The sequence below is a fragment of the Prenolepis imparis genome, unplaced genomic scaffold (genome assembly GCF_030444845.1).
Source record: "Prenolepis imparis isolate NDT839.2.m4 unplaced genomic scaffold, iyPreImpa1.0 SCAF_1, whole genome shotgun sequence".
Classification (NCBI taxonomy): domain Eukaryota; kingdom Metazoa; phylum Arthropoda; class Insecta; order Hymenoptera; family Formicidae; genus Prenolepis; species Prenolepis imparis.
Genome location: NW_028141159.1, coordinates 2,564,273 through 2,584,991, shown reverse-complemented (window position 1 = coordinate 2,584,991; position 20,719 = coordinate 2,564,273). Strand labels below are relative to the sequence as shown.

At 31.1% G+C, this 20,719-nt stretch overlaps 1 long non-coding RNA gene across 1 annotated transcript; it reads right to left on the bottom strand.

Annotated features, from left to right (window-relative positions):
* Nucleotides 1-121: 121 nt before the first annotated feature.
* Nucleotides 122-18,819, bottom strand: LOC145942179 (uncharacterized). The gene is made up of 3 exons (XR_014426317.1): nt 18,195-18,819; nt 17,555-17,588; nt 122-236 (listed from the first exon to the last, which is right to left on the bottom strand). It is a non-coding gene; the product is annotated as an uncharacterized LOC145942179 (long non-coding RNA).
* Between the last annotated feature and the right edge of the window lie 1,900 nt (nt 18,820-20,719).

Genomic DNA, 20,719 nt, shown 5'->3' with positions numbered 1-20,719 from the left:
GGTTCCCTTCCCGCCCGTCAGCCCAGAATCCTCCCCCTCCGCCCGTACAACACTGTGCCGCGCCGTGCGTATCCCCACCCGCTCGGCCTCGCTCTATCCCCCCCCCCCCTCTCGCCAATGGCACACAACAGAGTCTCTCTCCCACTACGTCTCCCCCACTATATCACTCTGCTACTTGTTGATCTTCGTTCAGGAACGCGCGACCACGCGCCGCGCCCCTTTCTTCACGTCTCGACCTAGAAAGAAACACACAAAGTGTAATATTGTGGTTTTTTTTTTCAGACACTCGAATTTCTGCAGCGTGTATTGTATACGTATACACGACACTTTCCGCTATTTTCAAAACAAAGCTTATGTATAATTTTAAATAGGATAATTTGTAATTCTTCAAAAATTTGCACTTTCTTTGAGAATTTCTCGCGAGTAATATATCATTTTAAAAAGCATCAAATATTTCATATTTACTTTTTAAAAATTTTACTTTAGTTTTACATAACGGAAGTGTCAATTTAAGTAAATGGAAATATATGTGTATAATTTCAGAAAAATGAGATAGATTCCTTTTTCTCCCTTAGAGAGTTTAACAGTAACCTACTTTTTTTTAAGAAAAAATATTTTAAAACAAAAGAAATTGTATCATTATCTCTAATAATTTAAAAAATATATATATTTTGCATTTTTTATTGCACATTGTATCAAACATTTTTATATGACTTGAAAATATGTTTATTTTGTACAAGAATAATCTATTTTCACATATTCCAAACTGTGCATGCGCGAAATATAGATCATGTATTATTGCACTTTAATAATTACACGACTATATAGCTTATCTCTACGCATTGAAAATGAGGATAACATACACATTTCGTATTCCGCATATCGCCTGCAATTAAAATCCTCGTTCGCAATTTGTTAACACGTAATTATTTTAATAACAAAACATGAAAAATGTATCCATCGCGCAATGAGCAGCGCACCCAACATTACACAGACACATCATGACATATGTATATAGGTATGTACAAAAATAACATACTATGTCCCTTGATGACTAAAAATTTCATAGAGTAACAAACGAAATAATTTTTCAAGAGTTATAATGCGCATATAATTTCTGTCAATTATAATCTAATAATTGACTTGACAATTATCGCGATCAGTATAGCAATCGTGACTCCTCTAGTCTCAATGTTTCGTAGAATTAAATTACAAAAAATTGTTGTAAAATTAAATAAAAAAATATTATAATAACGCTATCACATGTCTTTGGATAATTACTTACAAAAATTTATATCTCACGAGTCACTATTTTAATCATAATTATACTGAATTGTTTTGTTATAACTATCACTGTAAATAAAAATTATTTGTTCTTTCTTTATAATATTTATATTTACGTACGCTATAGTCTGTCATTAACATTTAATTCAGCTTGCTTTGAAAATAAATTCAACAATATGCTTTTACGAATCTCTGACTGTCTACTGTTGAATGTATAACCTTGATCTTATTTTTTATGCGTGCCCATGAACAATAAATGTAATTTTCAGATGGTGAAAATTATTATACTTTAAAGCATCATATATATCTCCGAAACCGGAAACGATCCCGACATAACTAAAAGCACACATGATTCAAAAGAACGCATATTATATGTGTAAATCAAAATGATTCGTGAGAAATGTAAATGTATTTATATATTTTATTCGTAAATTGACACGTTTTGCATATTTAATTCAATTATTATTGCGAATGTACAGAAGATGTATCATTACTTTTGTGTTCTCTAAATTGAATCGTCATCATAAGGAGGATATGCAAATATTAAAGAGAGACAATTATCCAACATTATTCACCAATCAAGCCAATTTGAGATATTCGTATCGAGACATACATCTCGGTTATCTCAATTATAATCCGACTTCTTACATGGAAGGCAATATATTGTAGATTCAACAATCGTTGTAATTTGTGAAGCTTGATTGTACAGAAGCACACATATATACATATATCTACTAATAAGTAAATTATATGTTAAACATAGGACTGTGCACATACAAGAGATATGCAAATATTATGTAATTGTAAATAGAGACTAAGTTTAATGGAAACGATTAATGAGATAAATGTGATATTTTCCAATAATAAATATAATAATGCACAATTATATCTAATAAATGTGTGTAACAAGAGTTATAATAATTATTAAATGAATAATATGCTCTTGATTTGAACAATTTTATATATATTTATAATTTTAAATATTTTTTATATTTTTTCTTATTACATATCGAGTATCCCATGTAGTACATCAATTTACTATAATGTGTGTATAAATAATAATGCTTAAAGCATTATTATTTCAAATTTCACAAAGGAATATCCCTAATAGATCTCTCTCTCTCTCTCTCTCTCTCTCTCTCTCTCTCTCTCTCTCTCTCTCTCTCTCTCTTTCACATACACATATCCACACAAACACACACACACATCTAATCTAAAGGAGCAGTTAATCCAGCTACGGAAAATTGTCTTTGATTTGACTGGAAAGGTTGACGTGTATGTTCATTAATAATACGCAACATAATGCTCTCGCTGCTACGGAAACAGTTGCGAGAATAGACGCTCTGCTAATGACCCGGCCGACTATAGTCATTTCGATGTCGCATGCAGTGCACGTTTATTCGCAACCAATTACCGTAATTATCGCGGTTTTCTATCAAATTAGAGGTTCGCCCGGCACTTTCGTTTCTTCCTATCTCGTTTTTCGCCCGTCAGTCAGAGATCGCGGAGGACCGAGAAACCAAGGATGCAGAAACGGAGAATGCACAGAGTTGACCCTTTGGACACTCCTGCGAAATTCAATTCCGCGCGTTTCCTCGCGCGGGGTTCTCGAGCTACAGCGTTCCTTGCAATTAAACTTCTCAACAATCCGTTCGCGATCAATTAAAAGTCCGACGAAGACCGATTTAAGCGAATAATTTTCTCGAACGGAGAATGTTTACGGCGAAAATAAGGAAATTAGATTTTAGTTGCTCGTATCTTCCCTCCTACCCTCTTAAGAATAACGTCCCTCGAGTCCTCGAGTTTGGACGAGTGGGCGGTTGATAAAACCGAGCTGCTCCGACAATGTCAGATTATGCAATTGACCCTTGCGGTTGTCTCGAATCTCAGAGCCTCGGCCATTTGAATCTCTTTGGGCATAGTCTAATTGAGTCTCTCTCTCAGCGCCCTAAATCGGATTCATTAAAAGCGACGATCACTGCGAGAATCCCTCAGAGGACCGAGAGTCCCTCTTTGACCCAATTGATAAGACGGATTATCCGGTAACAAATATATAAATAAAATTTATCAGACGTAAGAGCGTAAATTACAAATATGTGTGTGTTAAATAAATTATATAATTAAATCCATAGAATCTCAAATTTATTTCAGCTCGCTCGACTACAAACGGATGAGCGCGAATCGACTCTTGGCAATGGTATTTCGGCAATGTCGAAAATTCCGCGCGAATCACATTAATCAACATTACAACAACAAAACTCGCGCGTTGTTAGTTTGGAGTTTGGAGCTTTTAATAATTGTTACAGCATCGGGATACCGCCGGTAACAATACGCCGCTTGTCGATCGCACGTGTCGCGTTAATTATTCTTTATACGAGAAACACTTGCTTTCATTCGATACGGCTCATTGTTTCACATCTTTTGCGCATTTATTGCACAATGTCAATGTAAAGAACGATCGATAACGCATGAATTATATTGTTGCAATAAACCAGCAAAATGAAATGAAAATAAATATTCTCACTCTGTCGATATTCAGTAATATTTATAGAATATATAACAGACTTTTCTCTCTTAACGCATGAGAATAATATATCACGTAGATAAATATGAATCTCTTGTATCACTCTCAGTTATTTCATATTAATCAAATATTACGCGACGAAGGGATTTTATCCGATAGGAAGGTTAAAAGTTTTATTTTACAGAATACTTTTTTTAATCCTAGAGCGATCGTGAAGTTAAATGGGATGTCTTTCTCAGCGATTCGAGCAATTAGTTTGAGTACGAATTTCGTCAACGCGAAAAATTGTCTCATTTTTTAATGGCTAAATTACGCTATTTGAGCCAGAAAACTTTCGAAACGTTCCCATTGATAAAAGAGGTATGCATTTTAGGAGGAGAGAATCAGCGAATTACTCACGTTGCATGCATACGAAGCGTTGTGTACGTGAATGATTAATGTTATCTGGAGTTAAGAAATGAATTAATCATTTTTAAAAGACGAATTAAAATGTAAAAATACATGTTACGAGCATATTACTTATTTAAATACATATATTAAGCATTAAACTTAAATTTATATTAATTAAAAATTGTAGACTTGTGCACACGTGGATGACTAATGTCATCCGTGCGATCACTCCAAGTTAAGAAATTTCTCCTTTTAAGGAATATGCATTTACCCGTTGCGGCAAGACCGTGCAAAAGCTATGAAAGTAATCTTTTTTCGGTTAAATGTAACATTTTTTTTAAAGAATGGTTTAAAAAAGAAACTCTCTCTCTCTCTTTCATTTTCTCTCTGAGCGATTCGAGCGATTAGTTTTTGAGTACAAATTTCGTCAACGCGAAAGACTGTCTCATTTTTTAATGGCTAAACTGCGCTAAATGAAACTTTCGAAACGTTCTCATTGATAAAAGAGGTGCGCATTTTAGGAGGAGAGAATTACGCACGTTGCATAACTTTTCCGTCGAGTAATAGCCTTGAATTTCACGTTAAATAGAACGCGTACGCGGGTCATAATACATCGTTTTCGCGCCTGTTAAATAGCCACTTTCGTGTTCTCACGGAATAATAATTAATTCCATTTAACTATCCGTTAAATCATTTTATGTGTACGAATATGAACAGAGCGCCGAAACAGCTCTTAATTATTACGAGCGGAAAACGACTTGCACCTGTGTAATCGAAAGAAAAAAAAAAGAAAGGGAAAAAATACAGTTATATGTCGAAGGACAGGCTGTCAGGCGTACAACAATTTTCGACACATATACTAACGTTTGTTGCACGAACCACTTGTGCAGCAATTGTCCCAGTTGCTCGTCAGGTACTAGAGGACCTTTTTGTCAATTTCACATACACTGGGGCGTTACATTTACACTCGTCATCAATGGTGCCGCGAATTCAAACAAACAATCCAAACATTTCGAAAATATATTTCATTTTCCGTCAAATGAATTAATGATCGGTCTCTGTGCTGCTTTTCGTAATATACTTGATGATTTCGATAATCGCGCTTGATAAACTTCATAGTTTTCATTTATTCACGACATTTAATTCGATGCGCTTTCAATGATATTATGACAGGAAATGATTATGCAAAATCTATTTCTCTTAATATTTTAATTGCATTATCTCTCAAAAGTGATGACAGAATAATTTACAGAGAGAGAGAGAGGGGGGGGATTTAATTACATTATGCAAATTAAAAATACGAGATTTGCAGAAAATTTTTATAGAAATATCAAAGGCTATTATATGTGTCTGTGTTCTAAAATTTGATAGATGTAATTTGCATGGGATTATTATGACGTATATAAGTAGCGAGAATATGTATAATTTATTTAATGCTATAATTTGTGATACCGAAGAGAATCGAAATATTCCACGAATTTCGTTCGTTAGACATTTACGTATATGTGCAATGCCGCAGGCGCATTCATTGTAACATTGACGTGAAATTGCAATTCATATCTCAATGCTCTCACGTAAATATATATAACAAAGTATAATCGCATGCTTGTAATATTTGCTTAACATATGTGTTTATTTTTCAACACTCTCTCATTAATTGAATTTATTGGCTTTGATTGCAATAATAGCACATTTCACAATGCCTATCATTTTCGGTAAAATCCGAGGGCATTGCGGTGTACAGATTTGGGGAATTAGTGGGCATTAGTGGGCATTGGTGGGCATTAGTGTACATTAATGGGCATTACTAGCCGGGTTTTATTAGCTATTAATTAACGTCATTATTATTTTTTTAGAACAGAAATAGTTTTGTTCGAGCTTTTCGTCCAATGCGCCTCATAAATAATATATTTTTTATACTTGAAATTTAGAGAAATTTTCATGTTTATTATAAGCGGTTAGGGTTAGGTTAGGCATTATTACGCATTACTAGGGTACAGTAATGCCCAATAATTGGGCATTAGTAGGCATTGGTGTACACAATTTTGGTCAGCGGTTTACCCCTTGGTAAAATCTATACGTGAAGTGCACATATAATAATTTATACTTTTTTTTCATAAAAATAATCAAATAACATTTCATGAAAATTAAATATTTTTCTTAATTCTTTTTTTACCGTACTATTGTTTCCATTATTTGTTTCTATATCGTAATTAAATATATATGTAAAAGGGAAAGACTTTCATATATAAATAATTTTGTGACAATTTACTTTTATATATAGGATATGTATAATTGTAATATATGAAATACATATATATTTAAAATAAATGTTGAAAAATCCTCTTTATGAAAATATAGAGACCCTACAACCATATTTTATACTATTGTACTTCATTGGATATGCAATTTTTAATATAAAGTAGCAATAATGACAGAGTTGAATTAGTATGGCAATTGAGTTAATGGATTATCTTTTTTCTCAGTTTCTGATAATATTACTTTTGTAAGCAAAACAATTTTTATAGTACCTACGCTTGACATTATTCGAAAAAGTATACTCTCATTACGGAATATGTGAGTGTCATTTGGATAATTGTATCAGATGGAGATCATATTATATATGAATTAGCATATTGAGTGATCAAACACAATTTATGAAATAACTGTCCTATAATAGGGATATATTAATAGAAATAAATTCTCGTAATATAACGTTTACGTTTACATAATACATGATATACATAATACACATCGAAAGCGATATTATATCGATTGATATAAAAATCATAGTCTATATATACTATGTAGTTCATAGTTTTATATACATCGTGCGTCGCATTCTTATCAGATGGCGTTGTAACATTTGCGCTATAAATAATCATACGAAATACAACATCGTAGTCGTAAATAACAATTTATGTTGTTTATCGTTGCTGCATCTCACAGCGTGGCACATTTTGCAACATGTAGACGAAGAAACGATTTAAAGCTGATGATGTAACGTTAGCTTGAAACAAAGTCGCATGTAAATTTAACCCGAACCCCCGAGTCAGTATATTCCCGATATATACATACATATATTTTACGCGATTCGAGGAAATAAATTTCGGTATCGCGAGTATATTTCATTCCGGCGCGTTCGACAAATATTGTTCATCAAGACTGGTTCATCAAAAATCGTCGGTCAGGTGGTTTCTAAAAATGATAACGTGGCGTTACGCCATCGAACCGCGGCCGGATTCGATTCCTGCGTGCGTGTCAGGCGCGAGAATCGATATCGGCACATAATCGAGCTAACGGAGAGCCTCCTCGACGCGTTGCCGATCGAAAGGAATAATTGACGCGAATAGTAAGATCGGCAATATTAAAAGCCGGCCGCGCCTTTTTACGCCGCGCGAACGATATAGCATATAATCCCCGCGAGAGAGAGAATGCGTTCGCATTACCATTACCAGGCAGAAAATAAATTAGATGATAGCGTATATCGTATACGCACGACATAGCGTAAATTCCCATAGCGTCCCGCTATTGTATTTTTTTTTCATTTTGCAATTCTTTATATAAATGATGCTTTATGTAAAAAAAAAAAATACGGGTGTTGTAATGACACGCGCGTTGCAGTATCAATCCACTCATCTACGTGTCTCTATCTGAATAACCGACGTGTCTAGCATGTTCGTGATCAAATTAATTGGAAATTTATCTAGACAATATAAACGAAAGTATCAACGTAAATATGTAAAATATTATTTACGGATCTCTCGTAAAGTAGGTCGTATGCGGCAATATAGATGATATAGATTACATGCGATACATCATCGTACAATTGCAATTTTCTTTATTACGTCATATCATTTTTGCTGATTTCTATTTTTTGGTAAAAAATTGCGAATCGTTAAAAATTGCGCTCTAAATCAAGATAATGCATAATTTATAAATAATACCATAAAAATTATGTCGAATCACGAGATTTTTGACAAAGTAATATAGTTAATAAAATTTATAGGTAATAAAATTTGACGTAATTATAATCCGAAAATCTGGATTATCGAAAACAGATAAATTCGCGGCGACTCTGATAGAATATTTTCGAAAATTAAAAGAATTAATTAAAAAATAATGTAATATTGTTATATATATATTGCATTCTTCAGAATGTATAAACGATGCTCGTTCCACATTAATAATCGTAGCTTTCGTTCTAATAATTTCCTAACAATGTGCTTTAACCACACCGATAACGAATTACGCGCGACATCGAAAAACAGGCGGTCAGGCTATTCAAGTCGTAATGCATTTTCTGGCAAAGTCCGGCGGATGGCACGGCCGAGCGTTTCGTTGCCGTAAATTACATTCGGAAGCGGTTCCGGACCTATTTTGATTTGCATATTGGGGACCGCAATGTGCCATCGAATGGTCTGCAAGCACTATTTGCCGCAGCGCAATTCGCCGACACCGCGCTAACTAATCGCGAGAGCGCTTGCGTCCGCATATCATTACCAATACTGTAACGTGCGCGAAAGGGAGATCCTTAATCAATTCGGATTTTAAATTTCCGATTAGAAAAAAAATGTGCCCCGATCGAAGCGTGTCAATTTGGTGAACGGAGAATCGATGCGTCGCGGTATATCGCGATCGCGTATCGTAATATATATACGCGTCGATCATCGATGAAATGCCCCCGTTGACGTATAAATCCTGCAAGCTTATCTTTCCATTTTCCGCGCAAGCACAGAAGCAAGTTAAATAGATGTGCCATTGTTCACCGCAATGTGACCTCCGATGTGATAAATTCGCGAGTTTTAGTTAAACGTTTCGCGACTCACGCTCTTCTCTATGCAATCGAACTTGTTTCGGGAATACGAAGTGTTCGCATCTATCATTTTTTTTTTTCTTTTTTTTAGAATATTATGTATATTGATACAACGCCGGAAAAATGTGACGTATAAAATAAAAATATGTAATAATTCCGGTAAGCGTAATGCTTGAAACACACGAGCTATTTGTGGCGAACAATATACCGGAATACGCGGATAAATATTGTCAACCATATTTACTACAGCTGCGCTGAATGTGTTTGGAAATTTTTTTTAATACATAACGTTTCTGTAAGCCCGTATTATTTTATAAAAATTTGGCGAATATTTAAATTGGAAATATTTCGAAATAATCAAGTGGTAAATGACAGGGAAGTAACAATCGCGAAAAAAAAAGAAAAAGAATAAGTGTAAATAAAAAGTGATGCCCTTAAATCTCCTTTTCAGCAAATAAAATTTGTATTGGAGTAAGATACCATGGGAAAGATTTCCAAAAATAGATCATTATTTGCAAATAAACTATTACGTCTAACTTTCAAGATATTATGAACAGTTCCAGTTAAGTTGCCTAATTTGTAAATAGTAAACGTGATTTTTTTGAATAAAATAAAACATTGCAATCGTTATTTGACTGCAATATATATATATATATATATATACACAAATATCAATAAAATTTTTGTAATGTTATTATTATTTTTGTTATAGATGGTGCGTAATAAAAAGTCAAGGAAATATTCGTAATATTTCGATGTTATGATGCAACAAACAACAATAGCGCGCGATAATATAAATCCTGTCAAAAAATTTTATTTTATCAGTTTCCTTATTGTTATACAATTGATGTTAATGAATTTTAATTATAAAATAACCAACTTGTATTATTTTATTGATTCGTAACTGTTCATGATAGTATATTTGTAATCGGTAAAAAATTAGCTTTAAAAATCTGATATTTTTTAAATATATTTTTATTTCTGCTCAAAAGGGGGATTTTCTGGGTATCACTCATTATAAATGTTTACTCGATGAAAACTCAAGTTGAAGTATATAGCCCGATCGTCGTGCCACAACGCGAATATCAGACTTGGTCTCCCGAGAGAGACACACATACAATCTCTATCCCTCGAACATATGTATCCACATCGAGCGCGCGGTGTCCCCAATCCGGGATGCATAGGTAAGCGCTTTCAGTTAAACAACTTTCCAAATTAGACGACCAGCGGGCAAGTTAGTTGCAGGGGGAAGAACCGGGCTAATGAGACACGGCTAAACTCAGCATGACCAATCCCGTAATTATGGACTGTAATTGACTATAGTTCGACACTCGTTGTGCTTCGTGCATACCTATGAGATCATCTTGGACATACAGCTCGGCAAGTTCCGTCCTCTCGTATTTCCGCGACGCTTGTGTTTGCTTTCCTTTTCCTAAGCCGCGCCCCATATGAAGAATGCATATCGATATGACAAAACTTTGTTTCCCGAAGGAATTATATGTATATCGACAATATGTATAACTTTGATACTTCTCCATCTGCTAGAACTTTTCAGTTACATATTTTAGTGATACTGGTAAGTAATCTTCATTTCTCAAAACTCCATTTTCCTAAGTTTGCGCGCGTGTAAGTTAATCGATCTATTTTTCTATGACGTAGCGAAAGCATAAAATGTCATATTTTCGGATGCGATAATGTTGCATCCTGCAATAAATATTCAGTTGAATATGCTGGTATATTTATAACATTTTGTTCTCATATGTTTATAAGTAAATATATGAGAACGTGTACCTATTCATTTTCCGCACTTCGTTTTTAATCATTATTTTCATCATCATTATTCAATCAATATTTTCGTTGATATTTCATTATTATATGAAAAATATCAAGTTATTTAGTTGTACATATCTACAGCCTATTTGCTATATTATTTTCCATATTGATGACGCGTATCTAATTTATTTTCCCGATGATAAGTCAAACGATAAAATCCTTAAAAATATGTGATGCGATGCGATGTGATCATTTTTATTTGATCGCCATAGTCTTTTACCCGGTTCTCCCGCATCGTGAGAACAATTAGAGAAATGACGGAAGACACTGAGTAATCTTGCGATACGATGCGGATAATAAAAGAGTAGCGCAAAGTCTACTATAAAAACTCCATCACTGTCCGCGGTAACGATGCTCGAGCCTTATACTTTGTCGAGCGAATTATGATTTATGGATAGCACTACGGGGTGACCGCACGGGAGATGCGAACCTACCCTAACCGTGCGACGCGTCAAACAAATCCCCTTCGGGATTCTCCATTTATTCCGCGTTATACACGTGCTTCGCCCCCTCCCCCTCTTCCTCCTCGCTGTATACACACGTATTCGCATTACGTATTCAAAAGAAAAAAAAAACGATGATATGTGGCGCTTCATGTAAAAGTATACTACATATGTATATGCTATACACACAATCTCTCGAAATTATATTTTATATATTTTGAAAAAAAAAAACAAGTATCTCTCATAGTTTTTCAAAACACAAAAAGGGAGTGACTTTTACCTCTGTGAAGTTGGCACCTCATTTTTTAAAAAATCAATTTTTTTTGAAGTTCTGAGTGCACCCCGAAGAGTTCTAGAGTTCTTTATTAATTTTAAAAATAGTTCTGGCGAATTAAGCTAAAAAAACAACTGATGAATTTTGGGGGTGCTAACTTCACAAAATGAAATCTTTAAATCAGCGATAACATCAAAAGTATTTAAAAAAATTAATTTTGTCATTAGGATTTCTTTTAGAACTCTTGAGGTGCTATCCAGAACTCTCAACAGAACTGCCGGAACAAAAAAAAATTTTTTTTTAATATTCAAAATAAGAAAATTTGCGATAACTTTTTATATATCGGTCCTAGCGCTTCGAGTATTAATAGTTATTGATAGAACTCGTGAGGTGCTACCCAGAACTGTTAACAGAACTGCCGGAACTTTAAAAAAATTTTTTATTTTTAGAAATTTTTAGATCTGACAAAAATTTGCGATAACTTTTTAAATATTGGTTCTAGCGTTTCGAGTATTAATAGTTATTGATAGAACTCGTGAGGTGCTACCCAGAACTGTTAACAGAACTGTCGGAATTTAAAAAAATTTTTTTATTCGTCGAAACTAAAATTTTTTGTCTTGACGTACAAAAATTTGCGATAACTTTTTAAATATTGGTCCTAGCGCTTCGAGCATAGTTTTTGATAGAACTCGTGAAGTGCTACTCAGAACTGTTAACAGAACTGCCGGAACTTTAAAAAAATTTTTTTGCAAATTTTTGTATGTCAGATCTAAAAATTTCTAAAAATAAAAATTTTCAATATTTAAAAAGTTATCGCAAATTTTCTTATTTTAAATATAAAAAAAAAAAATTTTTTTTTTGTTATGGCAGTTCTGTTGAGAATTCTAGGTAGCACCTCAAGAGTTCTAAAAAAAATCCTAATGACAAAATTAATTATTTTTAATACTTTTGATGTTATCGCTGATTTAAAGATTTCATTTTGTGAAGTTAGCACCCCCAAAATTCATCAGTTGTTTTTTTAGCTTAATTCGCCAGAACTATTTTTAAAATTAATAAGGAACTCTAGAACTCTTCAGGGTGCACTCAGAACTTAAAAAAAAATTGATATTTTTAAAAATGAGGTGCCAACTTCACACAGGTGTGACTTTTATATATCCAGAGTCTCTTCACCAAAAATATTACCCTGCGAGAAATAAGTTGGATACATGCAAAATCCTTCTGAAACTATATATTTTATGTAAAATGTAGCTGAATAAATGTGTATGTATATATATATGTATGTATGTATGTATGTGTGAGTATGTGTGTGTTTGCAGATGTATGACGACTTCTCGTTGAACCGATTATATAACGCGTCAATTGTGTTGTAACACAATCACAAATCTTTATTATCTTTGGTTTCGAAATATTTAATAGCTCTTTAAATCTTTTAAAGATTCATATAGTTTAATTTAATGTATATTGGGCGAAAAATATATTAATTTATAATAAAATGTAAAAGTTTCGGGTATTACAAAATATATCTGATGCTTGAATTAAAATAATGTTTGTCATATATATTTTTCGGCAAACGATTCGCGTGAATGCCCAAGAACAAAATCCATTATTACGGTAATTTACAGATATAATCGATCCCATTTTCGCGTTAAATCATATTTCCTCGTATTTTTCCGTTCGTTTATCGAAAAATTCTCTTGAGGCGCTTCATCTATTTTCCTGTCGCCGATAAATTTAACTGGTTGCTCGCAATTCGGGCCAAAGAGTAGAAGCCGCCAAATATGTTGGATTAAAAAACAAGATTTTTTATCGATAGTTTAGTAAATGTATTCTAAGCAACACATTTATATGTGTGCTCATCAATACATAATATCGCGTGTGTATATCTTGGAGATAGTGTTTCTTTGGTCCTATATATTTTATAATATAATATTGCTATGTTTTTTTTTAATCTTTGAAAAAAATAATTTTTTCAAAATTTTATTGTAATTAAATAGAGATATCCTTATCACAGATATCAAAAAATGTTTTATACAAAAGTTTCATATAGTAAAAACATTTCTATTCAATCACATTAAAATTTTGAAAAAACCACTTTTTTCAGATTCAAAAAATTTGCTTTCAAAAATTATTTTGAGATAATACGTTTGTATCGAATAATATTTAAATTAAAAAAAATATATATATTTAATATTTAAATATATTGCGAGCAAGAGATGAAAGTGTCGATAATAGAAATTAAAGATATGCCATGTAACTTACTGACGCTTATGTCAAAAGTCCGAGATCGCGTCTTTATACGGTCGGATGAATCTCAATGGAAATCTCGTTTAAAAATAACAATCATGAGTTTACAATATCTAAGTTGGCGTGAGTTTCAAAGACGACTACACGACCATTGCTCTTTAACCATTAAAGGGGAAAAAATGTCTTTATAGACTAGCTCTTTGAAGAAGCGAAATGAGAGAACCCGGGCTTCGCGTTTCAAACTGCTTTCAGTATATGCCGTTTATTTAGAACCGCGCTTGCATGTGTAGAAAATTCAATTCTCTATCTCGCGTTCTTTCTCTTGGTCTCCTTTCGGCTCTTCTCTCGTTTTGCCGCTTTGTCACTTTGTCTCGGTGTCGCACGTTCGTTTCCTAGCCTAGTACGGAAAAAGACGTTCTGATACGGACATTATCTCCCGGAAAATAAATTGCATTCGATGCTGCGGGTTTTACTTCGTTCGTTTGAGGAGCAAGATACCGAGCCGCTTTCGCGTATCCAAACGATAACGAATTTCGAAAAATTAGAAAAATATAGTGCCCGGTACAAAATAATACGACGAGACATACTAGCTAACAATTTAAATAAAATGAAGGCAATTTGTATGAAAATAAAGATTTAAGAATGACAAAAATATACATACATTTCGATTTTTTGCTTAATATACGTTAAAATTATTCCAGTATTTTCAGAACTTGCTCTTCAATTCTTACTCGCAATATAAATGATAAATTGTTTATTTTATACAAATACGTCTGTATATTTTATGTTACATTTCACGGAATTTTTAACGACTCTAAAATACGCTATAGAGATTACGAAATTATATTGTTATATTGTTATTACTATTTAATGCGATAAAAATGCATCGCAACCGACTAAAACATTATATCATAACTTGTTCCCTCGAGTAGAAGGGAACATTTTCGTAAATTATATATGTAAATAAATTATGTCGTAAATTATATATGAGTAATATGTAAGATAGTGAACATATCTCTGTATATGTGATGGTTATATACGTACGCAATAAAAACAATCAAAAATAGTCACACAGAAGTTTATCAAGAGAAATATAAAACGCATTATTTTAACTATTCCCCTAGAGGAACTAGATACAACTATTAAAATTATACGCCAACAACATTCGACAGAAACATATAGAGCTGCTTGTCCTCGTTTCATATCATCCTTCCCATGTGTCATCCACCTCATTCAGACACGTGACAAACTTTTGAAAGGGCAAATGGAACTAGAAGTTTCAATTAGCCGGAAATTTTGTTAACTGATTGTTTGCCCGAAAGTTTTGAACTGACACGTTAATCTATAATTAATTGGCAAAAATAAACTTAGAAATTAGTCTTTTTATCTAAGCATTGTAATTTAAATAAGCATAAAATATTAATATAGCAATAAATATTAATATATCATTCACTAAAAAATGTATGTAAATGTAAATGGAGAAACTATTATAATGTAAATTATAATTTTTGTAATTATGAAACATATATATACGAACATGAAAGAAAAATTTTTTACTCAGCATATTGTATATGTATTATATTTTACAAAGAAGTATTAGTAATTATTCAAATATTTTAATGCACAAACAAATGCATAATCATTAATAAACAATAAAACAAGTGCATAATTTACAATTTTTATAATAAATATTCTAACGTCGTTATATTTCAATTTTACAATAAATACTGTAAAAAAAAATTTCATATATTTATACCGTAAATTTTTTCGTGTAATTTTATCCCTTTCTCAAAAAAGGCATGTTAAGTCGATTCTCGCAAGAATTGTTGCCTCTTTTCCGCGATGCTGATTGACTGTCTCGATTCGCATTGTGCGTTATATTCCTAGCATCGAGAAGCTGTCATCTCGAGGATTAGCAATTTGAAAGTTTAAACAAACTAAAATAAAATAAAATAATATGTTTTAAATAATATATTTTAATATTTTAAATTCGATTAATATTTTTGACAGTTATCAGCTGATGTTTGTCAAAAAATATTAATCGCAGATAAAATATTATAACATATTATATTATTTACAAAATATTATGATTTTAATTATAATAAGTTGTAAATAATATAATATGTTATAATATGTACTTATAATATATAGTTTTTCCGCGATTAATATTTTTTGACAGAAATCAGCTGATAACTGTCTAAAATATTAATCGAACTTAAAGTATTAAAACATATTATTATTTTATTTAATTTAATTTTAAACAAACTGTCAAACTGCTAACTGCTAACCCTCGCGATGACAGCCTTTTGATGAGAGGCTGTCCATAATAAAATTAAATAAAATAATAATATTTTAAATAATATGTTATATTCAAAACTCGGTTAACATTTTTGATAATTATCAGCTGATAACTGTCAAGAATATTAATCAAGTTTAAAATATAACAAATTTAAAACATATTAGTATTATTTTATTTAATTTTATTGTAAACTAACTGTTAAACTGCTAATCCTCGTGATGAGTGATGACAACCTCTTGATACTAATATGAATATAACGCACAACGCGTATCGAGATAGTTGATCAGCATCGCGGAAAAGAGGCAACAATACTTCGAGACTTTCGAGAATCGACTTAACATACCTTCTTTTAGAAAAGGAAAATGTATTTAAATAAATAGATATAAATTTGTTTGAATTCTCAAGAATGTATAATTATTTTTAATTCTCAATACTTGGATATTTAAAATTTATTAACAATATAAAAAAAATCGTTATTTTTATAGTAATATCTTATTTTATCAACTGTAGTAATAAACATGTAGGTAGATAATTCCATTAAAAAGTAACTCAATAAGTTTCTTAGAATTATTTTCATGACATAATTTATTTAAATAATTTATTTAAATAAATTATTTAAATAAATTATTTGAATAAATTATATCATAAAAATAATTCTAAGAAGCTTATTATCTTTTGATAAGTATAAAAATAAAAAAGGTAAATTTAGATATCAAATAATTTGCAAGAATTAAAATAAGAATAAAAAGAATTTTACCGATGCATCTATTATTGCAAATTATATTATAATTATCAGAGAAAAAAGGTTTATTCCTAATATTTTTATATATATATATATATATATATATAAGTATATATAAGACAAAAATATTAGGAATAAACCTTTTTTGATAATTATAATTATAATATAATTATAATATAATTATAATATAATTTGCAATAATAGATGCATCGGTAAAATTCTTTTATTCTTATTTTAATTCTTGCAAATTATTTGATATATATATATAGTATATATAAGATAAAAATATTAGGAATAAACCTTTTTTCTCTGATAATTATAATATAATTTGCAATAATAGATGCATCGGTAAAATTCTTTTTATTCTTATTTTAATTCTTGCAAATTATTTGATATCTAAATTTACCTTTTTTATTTTTATACTTATCAAAAGATACAAACATATATATTTTTGATGGTGAACAATATATCTTACATTGTCTATTCGAGTGCATTTTCTATATATGCACAATAGCTTATAAATTAAGCGATGTTTGACTGTTAATTAGCTCACAATTATAATTTGTCATTTTTTATAATGTAAAATTATTTTTAATTATATATATATATATATATATATATATATGTATAAATGTATTAAAATATTTCTAATATAATTTTCACTACATTACCTTAAAATTTTTTTTTAAATAATTCAACACTCACCAATTTGATGTGCGGAATTGCAGACAATGTTAATCTGTAAAATATAAACGTAAATATAAATATTATATAAAACAATTATTAAAATATTTAAATCATTTATAATATTCCAAATCATTTTTTTAATATTAAAATTAATTTAAAAATTTAAATATTAATTTTAATGTTTCAAAAAATGATTATATTATGCGCATAATTAATTTTTGTTATTTACTTTAAGATATTAAAAAACTACATAATTTGCAAAGAAATATTTTTTAAAAAAAGATAAAATAATTATAAAAAATATTTAAATTAAAATATTTTACTATTTATTTTTACTATTAAATATTTTAATTAAAATATTTAATAGTAAACGAATCTAGTTACACATTACATAAATAATTATATCTACATATCTTTTAAATACAATGTCGAAATTGTACTTTATACATATACAAATATTTATTATTATTAAATTATTAAAAAAATTATTATATTTATTATTAAATATTCCAAGTATTTTTCAAAATATAAAATCCAGGATATTTTATATTCATCATTATTATACAACAATGTAAAATTTGAATTATTATCGCGAAGATAAATAGATAATCTCACAAATAACAAATGAAAAGTGAAATAAATTGTAAATTATATTTACCCTATCGTTGCTCCGTCGTTGCCCGATGCCTCCCCGGGCCTCCTCTCTCCTCGTAGAAGCATCGAAACACTTGCACTCGCGTTACTTTTTTTCGTTCGCGACGCACGGCGACGCCCAGATTTTAGATATCACATTTCGACGCGTTTCGGTAAAACGCGAGAATCGCGAGAGCTTATTCGCGCGCGAATAAAACCGATGCTCTGCTTTCGCGTCGCCGCTTTTTTCAACGCCCACTTATCGGAAGATCTCATCGAACGATGATGCGGCGACTACTTCACGACGCACTCAGGAGTCGCCGATGTTCCAAGAAATGGGCACTACATTTCACTATGTTTTATATATCACAATTCAACGACGTAGAAATCGGATCGACAACGCCAAAAAACTTCGGAAATTCGCGTCGAAAGCGCAACGGTAATTCGATCCGCCCGTGTACATAAATAGACTCGCTCATGAAATGGCGTCGCGTCGCGTAACGGACTCGCCCGTGCGATGTCGGTACACAATTTTGCGACGCGATCGAATTTGTACGATAATTAAGTACGTAAACACACTAAACTCACACTCGTACTGTCGCGGACCGGCGATGAGCACGCAAACGTTGATCGCGAACCGAAAATGCATCTAGCAATAGACACTATAGACAGGTTTGTGCCAGTTACGAGATGCGCAGCACGCCAAGGCCAAGGTCGAAGTGGGAGAAGTCGCGGCGTACCCGCGTACGTGCAAGCTCGGAGCTCGGCTCGGCTCGGCTCGGCTCGGCTCAGCTCGGCTCGGCTCGGCGGTCCGAGCAATTCCGACTGTTAGCGAGAATAACTGGCAGTGCCAGTCAGACACCAGTACTGTTATTGTGTCTGAAACATATTAATGTAATTTTTATAACATATTATTATTTAAAAAATTAATTAGCAAATTAACTCCTTAGCTGATTTCTGACAAAAAATAATAATAAGGTGTTAATTTGTTAATTAAATTTTAAAATAATAATGTGTTATAAAATATTAAATAGTAATATATAAGTTGTAAATAATATGTTATAATGCCCTATTTGTGATTAATATTTTTTGATAGAAATCAGCTGATAACTGTCAAAAATATTAATCGAGTTTAAGGAATTATAACATATTATTTAAAACATATTATTATTTTAATTTTTATAACATATTTTTATTTTAAAATTTAATTAACAAATTAACACCTTACAATATTTTTTGTCAGAAATCAGCTGATTAAGGAGTTAATTTGCAAATTAATTTTTATAATAATATATATATGTTATAAAAATTAAAATAATAATATGTTTTAAATAATATGTCATAATTCCTTAAACTCGATTAATATTTTTGACAGTTATCAGCTGATCTCAAAAAAATATTAATCGAGAATAAGATATTATAACATATTATTTACAACATATATTACTATTTTAATTTTTTAACATATTATTATTTTAACATTTAATTAGCAAATTAACGCTTTAATCAGCTAATTTCTGTGAAAAAATATTAATCCAGTTTAAACAAACTTTATATTATTTTTTTAAACATAAATCGGAAAAATGGCGCGCCCTTGTGTTGTTCTATAGTGCTATTGTATTATATTTTACAAAGAAGTATTAGTAATTATTCAAATATTTTAATGCATAAACAAATGCATAATCATTAATAAACAATAAAACAAGTGCATAATTTACAATTTTATAATAAATATTCTAACGTCGTTATATTTCAGTTTTACAATAAATACACTGTAAAAAAAATTTTCATGTATTTGTACCGTAAATTTTTTCGTATAATTTTATAATATGTAAAAAGAATCTTATTCTTGTAATTGACGAAAGAAATTAATATAAAATGTGTAATAATATTCGCTGAGATATAAAAAAAATTATTTCGGAAAAAAATCGACTTTTTATTAACACATTTTATTAATATTTGTACATATTTTGATTAAAATTTAAACATGTTTGTCAGAAAAATTGGAGCAGACTTTTGTAAATTATTTTTAAAGTCAAATATTAGACAGCGTCTTTAAAACAACTCAATAATTTCTGATTCATATCTAATTTCGTATCTCGAGATACAATTTTGAATAAAGTAATGGCAAATATACATTATATAATTTCTATAGTAATTTATAGTGATTTATAGTTATTGTGACGAATTTTATTGCCATGTTTTAGATATGTAGCTATTTACATACCTATTTTTAATACCGTAATTATTTTTCGGAAAATGTTGAATTTACACGAAAGTATTTGTGTGTGTGTGTGTGTGTGTTTGTATTGAGGAGCGAACATGTTTTTATCGAAGAACTATCGATAAACAGAGAAACGCGACACACACTTGTCACGTTGCGTGCTCGAATGTATCCGCAATAATCTGCATTCGTTGCATGAGTCTTCTCGCTTCTTAGATCGAGTTTGTCGGGAAACTCGTTCGAGGAATATTCCTGCAGGAAATTTCGCTCGTTTTCTTACTCGTTTGTCTAAATCACGACTGGAACGTACGCACGCACGTACGCAC